The sequence below is a fragment of the Arachis ipaensis genome, chromosome B1 (assembly GCF_059453495.1).
Source record: "Arachis ipaensis isolate K30076 ecotype BB chromosome B1, ASM5945349v1, whole genome shotgun sequence".
Taxonomy (NCBI): domain Eukaryota; kingdom Viridiplantae; phylum Streptophyta; class Magnoliopsida; order Fabales; family Fabaceae; genus Arachis; species Arachis ipaensis.
In genome coordinates this window covers 122847751-122855401 of record NC_142436.1, presented here as the reverse complement: position 1 = coordinate 122855401, position 7651 = coordinate 122847751, and the positions used below count along the sequence as shown (strand labels likewise).

General features: G+C 35.2%; 1 pseudogene; it reads right to left on the bottom strand.

Annotated features, from left to right (window-relative positions):
- Positions 1 to 1125: 1125 nt before the first annotated feature.
- LOC148578208 (uncharacterized) lies at positions 1126 to 2376 on the bottom strand (annotated as a pseudogene).
- Positions 2377 to 7651: the final 5275 nt, after the last annotated feature.

Below are 7651 nucleotides of genomic sequence, written 5' to 3'. Positions count from 1 at the left end.
TAATGCACACAAATCAATTTACATAAGACCAAGACCAAGACCAAGCATTACTAGATTGACAAATATAGACTAAAATCTTATCTTACATTTTTTGGTTGTGCTTTTTTATTGACAAATATTTCATCTTTTTTCTTGTGAGTGATAGAAAATATTTTTTCTCTACTAAACTTTCGCTAAGTTTCAACTTCCTAACATTATTCTAATAAGATTGGCCAAATTAAAATATAATCAATACATAAAAGTAATAAAATAAAAATACTAAGAAAGTAAACAAATGTACAATTTCATGGCATTTTCTAACAAGTGTTTTTGAGCCAAGAGTGTGAGAAATTTTTAGTTGTTGATTTATAGCATTCTTTTCACACAATTTCTGCACATTAGCGAACATAAAAGTTAATGGCTATTAAACACAAATAAGAATTAACAAATAACAAATGTGTTTACCTTAATTTTTGGACTCGATCTATATCCCAAAAATGCAACCTAATGATCTTTGGGAATTCCAATTGGGTTCAAATTAACATTTGCATCCCAACTAAGTTCTGATTTATAATGCTCATTGAATAGCTTGCATCAATTATTCTTTCACTTATTTCTAAAATTTGACAAGATATACCTTTTGTATTCATCATCATTAACAACAAATATTTTTTTCAAAAAAAATATAAATATATAATTAGTATACAAAACTTAAGGTAAACACACAAATAATATTTTTCAAAACAAAAATATAATAAAAAATAGCATACCTTAATAGTATTCTTAAAAATAGTATCTTTATATTACATTGGAACTTTATGTCAAGTTTTGTACATTATGAAAAAAATTATTATTGAAATTACTTGCAATGATCCCCAAAACACCTCCTAAAAGTCCACTAGATTCTTCAATTGGCTGACTGCTTCCATTTTATTCCGTAAGAACTCGTTTCCTACTATGATAAAGGAAAAATTAAGATGCATATTCTTTTTAATCCCTTGCTCATCTAAAGAGAAAATAAAAGAGAAGTGAGTCACCTTAATTGGCATTGTAATATACTCAAGTATGTACAAATTAAGAAAAAATAACATACCTACAACACTAATAGACCATGTGGTGTTCCACTTCTTTCTAGAAATAGCAACCTCATCTAAAGATAGCTAGAACGTACTTTCCATTCTCATCTGGCCAAAGATCTTGTTTACAGCCTAAAGCTTTAAGATATTTTCGAGCATTGAGGTAGTCTTTTGACTTGGTGTTGTCATTTAGCAATGTGTATATCACATTATCACATACATTTTTTTATATGCATCACATCAAGATTGTGACGTAATAGGTTATACTTCCAATAAGAAAGTTAAAAAGATGCTTTTCTTTCTCCATTGCTTAGCACCGGCTGTAGCACGCTCACCATGTCTTTTTTTTCCTTAACTTTTGCCTCTTCTTTTTTACCAAATGTAACATTGATGTCCCTGACTTGCTCAAGTATATCAAGACCAGATAACATCTTCGGTGGATTGCGAAATTCTTGCTCTCTATTGAATTGAACCCTATTCAATCTAAATTGATGCCTTTGATTAAGAAAATGACGATGTCCTGTGAAACATGATTTCCAACTATGAGAAAGTTGAAAAGAAACAGAGTCAAAGTTACGAGATAGATAAGCAAGTCCAGTGTACGTGTTCCACCCGGAGAAAATTTCTAGCCCAGAAAAGTCACTTATAGTCCACATCAAAGCCGTATGCAATTTGAACGAATTTTTCTCAAAAGAATCATATGCATCCACATCCTCATTCCATAGCTCTTTTAACTCTTTGATCAATGGTTATAAGTAGACATCTATATTATTTCCTGGCATCTTTCTTTCAAAGGAATTATCATTGAAAGAATAAAAGATGCCCGCTTCATAGAATTTGCATTCATACTATGATGGAGATTAATACCATCAGTAGCTAATGCCAAACGTACATTTTGTGGATCCTCTATAAATGAAATATTTTTTAAATTAAACATCTTTCAAGCTTATGAATCTCTAGGATGCGTCATTACAACATCTTCCTTAGGAGCCACATCATGCCATCTCATAGCCTCGACTGTCTTTGAAGACAAAATAACCTTTGCAAACGAGGTTTTAGTAGAAAGTAATGAAGAACTTTAGCAGGCATATTCTTCCTAATATTCTCATAATTTGATTCTTGAATCTCACCACCCTTTGTATCTAGTTTCCATCTAGACTTGTTGCAAATTTTACGTATTTCTCTCTCTTTGTCTTCGCTCCATACAGCATGCAATTGTTCAGGCATGCATATATCTTCTTGTAATTCATATCAAGCTTCAAGATAGTTTTCTTTGCTTCATAAAATGAACTTAGAATCTCTGTATATTCAAATTCATCATGTAAGAGTTCAAATATCATTGACATTGCCTTATCAGTCATCCCACACATCTTCACCAAAAAGGACAATCTTAAATATCTAGTACACCCTTCATACAAAGGTAGTTCTGTGTGTGTTGCCAATTCTTTAAACTCTGTTGCATCATGTTGTTCTTGAGCTACATCTGGCGTCACTCTTTTCAACTCTATCAATCTCTTCATTTGACTCTAAAGATACTTCATTTTCCCAGTGCATATCAGTCCCAAGAGCTTATCCGAGCATATCATGAATAGAATCATGGTTAAGCAAATCATCAAAAGTATTTGAAGCATCGCTATTTGAGACATTACTACTGCGCTCCCCTACCTCAGCCTCTCTGTGATAAAACCAAAGTGTATATTCTTATGGAAATTGGCTATATACAAGTATTGTACATCTCACCCTTTGTCACCTTTTTCAATTTTCTCTAATTGCACTTCAAACAAGGACATACAGTTGTTTCAGCTAAACTAATTTTCAAAGGCATAATTAATAAACCTCCTAACCCCTCGCTCATATTCTATTGAGTTTCATGTCTTTGTGATCCATGACTTATCCATTCAACCAATATAAGAATATTCCTTCAAATTTCAAACAAGAGTATATCCTTAATTCTATCTACAATGCAATAAATACTATACTATGGAAAGTACAATGCCATAAAAATATAGAAAAACTACATACATATATATATATTTCAATAAATTAAATAGTTATATGCAGTAGTAAAAATAAATATGAAAGGAACAACTTATTGAATGTGGCGATGTCGCAAGGAAGCTCCACCCTTTAACCCTCTCACTTCCAACAATATTTGTCTGAATATTCTCCTTGCTTTCACAAAAGGCATTACAAGAAACTCAAATTACTTCTCATATGATTCAACTTAGACTAGTCATACACTTCTACTTATATATATTATAGGAAAGAGAAGCAAGCATGCAGTACACTCAAAGCAACTTTTACATCTTTTCAAGTATCCCCTAAGTAACAACATATATCATATACTGAAAAAAAAATCCTGTTAACATTTTTACCATATTTCCGTTTATTCTAACATCACAGTTGCATTTCTATTTAGAATTCTTTGCATTTTATTAAGATTAAATTGAGCATTAGGATAGATGATGCACAAACTTGATGAACTCTAAGATTTCCATGATGGAAACTACTACTACTTCACTACTACTTCTATAATTGAAAGACTAACAAAATAGGTCGGAAGTAGAAATACTACTACTAATTGGAGTAGTAGTCATAATAACAAGACACCAGAATCACACTTTGTTTCAAAATAAAAATAGGATCATTTTGCTTAACAAAAAAATAAAAAAGTAAACTCAAACAAACAATGATTCAAGTGTGGGTGACGATCGGATTCTTGCTAGTAAAGAATTTTTATAAAAATATAATCGCGTTGTAAGTATAGTTTCTAAACCAACAGAGAATCCTTTCGTACAAAAAGTTTGGTTGTCACAAGTAACAAAACCCAATAAAATTTATAACCGAAGTATTGAAACCTCGGGTCGTCTCTCAAGGAATTGCAAGGAGGTATGATTTATTATTGGTTATGGAAATTGTATATTTTTGGATTTTTGAAATAAGGAACAAGTAATTTAAATGGCAAGAAAAATAAATTAATAATTATAAAGAAAACTCTTGGCAAGGTATAAGAACTAGAAATTCTATCCTAGTTATCCTTATCAGGTGTGATGAGAATTGAATTTTGCTCCCACTTAGTTAACCCTTACTAAATAAAGGAAAGTCAAGTGGACCAATCAATTTGATCCTCAAGTTCTAGTCAACTCCTGTGGAAAGACTAGCTTTAGAGGGATCCAAATCAATCAGCAATCTCCAATTTTCAATCAACTGCTGAGTTTGATAACTCAAGTGTTACCAATTACTTAACCAAAGCAAAAAGGGAGAAAATCTACTCGAATAAAAGTGCCTTCAGATTGGAAGTAGCAGTAACATAAATAAAAGAAAAAAAAATCTTAAATCTGAAATACCTCAAATTATATTAAATAAAGAAATCAACTCTAACATGAAGTTCATAAGTCAAATTGAAAAGATAAATAACAATTAAAGTAATAGAATAAATAAAAGTAGAAAATAAATTAAAGGAACATTGAACCTGGTATGAAGAAAATAACCATAAAATAAGAGAAATCCTAATTCTAAAACCTAAGAGAGAGGAAAGAGCCCCTCTCTCTCTCTAAAACTACATCTAAAACCTACAATTGTGAATTATGAAGTTGTATATGTTGTGTTTTTTGTGAATGAATGGATTTTCCCACTTTATAGTGTAAGACCCGGTTAATTAACGGCTAATTAATCCATAAATGAGAATTTATTCTAGAAAGCCAAAAATGTTATTTTTATGGCTTAATATGATAGAGGAGATTGGGACGAGAATTTCGGTACCAATTTTATAGAAATCGGACCAAGATTGGACCGAACGGGCCAAACCGGTCCAACCGAACCCAAAATGGGCCTTTGGCCCAACTAAACTAAACCAAAACCCTAGTTTTCAGCACTCTCTCTCCTCACTTATCACTCAAACATGCTGAAATGGAGTAAGGGAGGGGAAGAACACTCTCTCAAACTTCTATCTCTCACTTGATCTTCAAACCACCATAACTTTTGATCTAGAGCTCCGATTACCGCACCGTTTGCAGCCACGCGTTCACCGTGGAGAGCTCTACAAAACCCATACAATCAATCTTGAGGTAAGCCACGTTTTACTCTTCAAAATTCCAGCCCTTGTTTTCGAGTTTCATGGGTGAAATGTTGAGATTTTGGGTTCTTTGATGTTATAGGACCCAACTCTCTTGAAGGAGAAGGTTAATCTTGTCTCCTTGAACCTTGGGTGTGGTAAGATTCTCAATCCTAGTATAATTTGTTGTTCTATGATGTTTGGGTATTGAGATGTTGTGTATGGATATGATAATTGTGGCTTAGGTTGTGTATATGTGAATATTGGAGCTTGATTGGTGATTTTGGAAAGCTTAGAAAAGAGTTTTGTGTGATAAAATCTATTCTTGGAGGTGTTGATACCTTGAGAGCTTGTGGACAAGTGGTTTGGAAGTGCTCCGGTTGAGCGTGGGAAATCGGCTAAGGTATGGTTTCGGTTTCCCGTATCTAATATGTAATGTGGTAGGAAATACTTAGGCTAGAGGCCCTAAGATAGGCATTGAATGGTTGATATTGTTAAATGGTTGAGATATATGATGTGATCATATATGTGATTATGAATATTGATGCCTTGATTTTGTGATATATGAGAAAATACATGTTGTGATATATGCTTGATGAATGATTAAGGTTGAATTGGTGGGTGGTACCATGTTGATGGTGAGTATGATGTTGATTATGTATAATGATGGTTGATTGGAAATGGTATTATTGGAAATTGGGATGAGGAAGGATGTATGATATGATATTGTGTTTGTCCTTTAGCCATTTGATTGAGAAGTGTTAAAATGGTTGGATGTGGTTTTGGGAATTTGGTAAAATGTCAATGTGTGAGTTGAGGATAGCTTGATGTTGATTTTGGTACATTTTGATTGATTTCAAAGAAAAGGGATGAAATTGGCATGTTTTGATTGATTTCGAAAAGAGTTGAAAGTGGCTTGTTTTGAAAATGGCACTTTATGGTTTTGTATGAAAACATAATTTTTTGGACATACTTTGACGGGACATAACTTGGACTACGGATCTCTGATTTGTACCAAATCTATTTAGAAATGAAATTGGATTCGGGATGTCCATGCCGTTCAAAGAACGGGTGAAAAACGATTTAAAATGAGAAAGTTATGTCCGTCAGAAGATTGGGGGTTGAATTTGTAAATTCTGCAGCTTTTAACTTAAAAAATCTTTAGCAGAATGACCCCCCCCCCCCGCGTGTAGGCGCACTTGGCGCGTACGCGCCGTTCTTCAAGAAAGCACCATCCACGCGTGCGTGTGGTGTGCGCGGGCGCGTCGATGCGCTGCACCAAATGTCCAGCCATTTTCCCGAGAGTTGTGCCAGAGTTGTGCCAGTTTTGTGCCTGGGGCGCAAGAGTACCCATGCGTACGCGTGGCTGACGCTTGCGCGTCGTTTGGCTAATTTTAAATCCGCGCGTTCGCGCGTATGACGCTTGCGCGTCCATGAGTTTTAAGGCCATCCATGCGTGCGCGTGGAGTGCACGTACGCGTGGCCCTGTTTTCATCCCAAAGTTGATTTTTGAGTTTTAAAAGCCAAATTTCATACTTCTAAGCCTTCGATCTCACCACTTATGTCTTGAATCATTATGATATGCCTAGCATGAGAAAAAGGGCTAGTGAATATGGTAACTTGCGAGAGAAGCAAGGGGAAAAATGAATGATCATTAAGAATCAAAGATGATTATGTGAGATGCGGAGGATGGCGGTGGAAGTGCTTGTTGTGCCATGGGCCGAAGGGCCGTAATTGTTAATGAATTAGCTGGTTATGGATTTAACCATGAGCCGGATGGCTAGATTATTGCCGTGTTACGGGCGGAGCCATGATTATGGCTAAGTATAAATGCATATATGTTGTTGAATGAATTGTGAATGTTTGCACTTCCACCATCGGAGATGAGGGTTTCCCTGGGAGGAAGCAGTGGCTAGCCACCTCGTGCTCCAGGTTGAGACTCGAAGCTCTTTTGACCCTATGTCGTAAGTGTGGTCGGGCACTGTGAAAGGCCCGGATGAGCTCGCCCCCGTAAATATTCACCAGTGAGGGTGATGGATATGGATCATGATTATGATCAAGTTTATGATGAGTATAACTCGAGTTGGGGATGCGCGATAGAGGGACAGTCCAATGGTTAGCTACCAGGACTTGTCGGGTTGGCTCTATAACTGACAGATGATATCATCAGCCACTAGAGACAGGCATGCATCATAAGCATACTACATGAATTGTTTGAGATTGCCTATTTGACTGCATATTACTTGCTAATTGTCTAAATGCCTTATCTGTTCCTATTTGTAAATCTTTTGTCTGATATAACTGTGTTTGCTATATTATACTCCTGCTGGTGGTTGGGAGGTCTGAAGGAATTGGAAAGGGAAGTATTAGTTAGACTGAAGGATCTTTAGTCAGTTGCCACTTACGGTTTAGTTTGTTTATAAGCTTTGATATTATCTGGAGGAAGTTCTAGGATTGCCTTCGGCTTTCCTCTATTATTATGTATTATATATGTGGAAGCTGTTACCGTGCTAGGGACCTCTGGTTCTCACCCATGCGGATT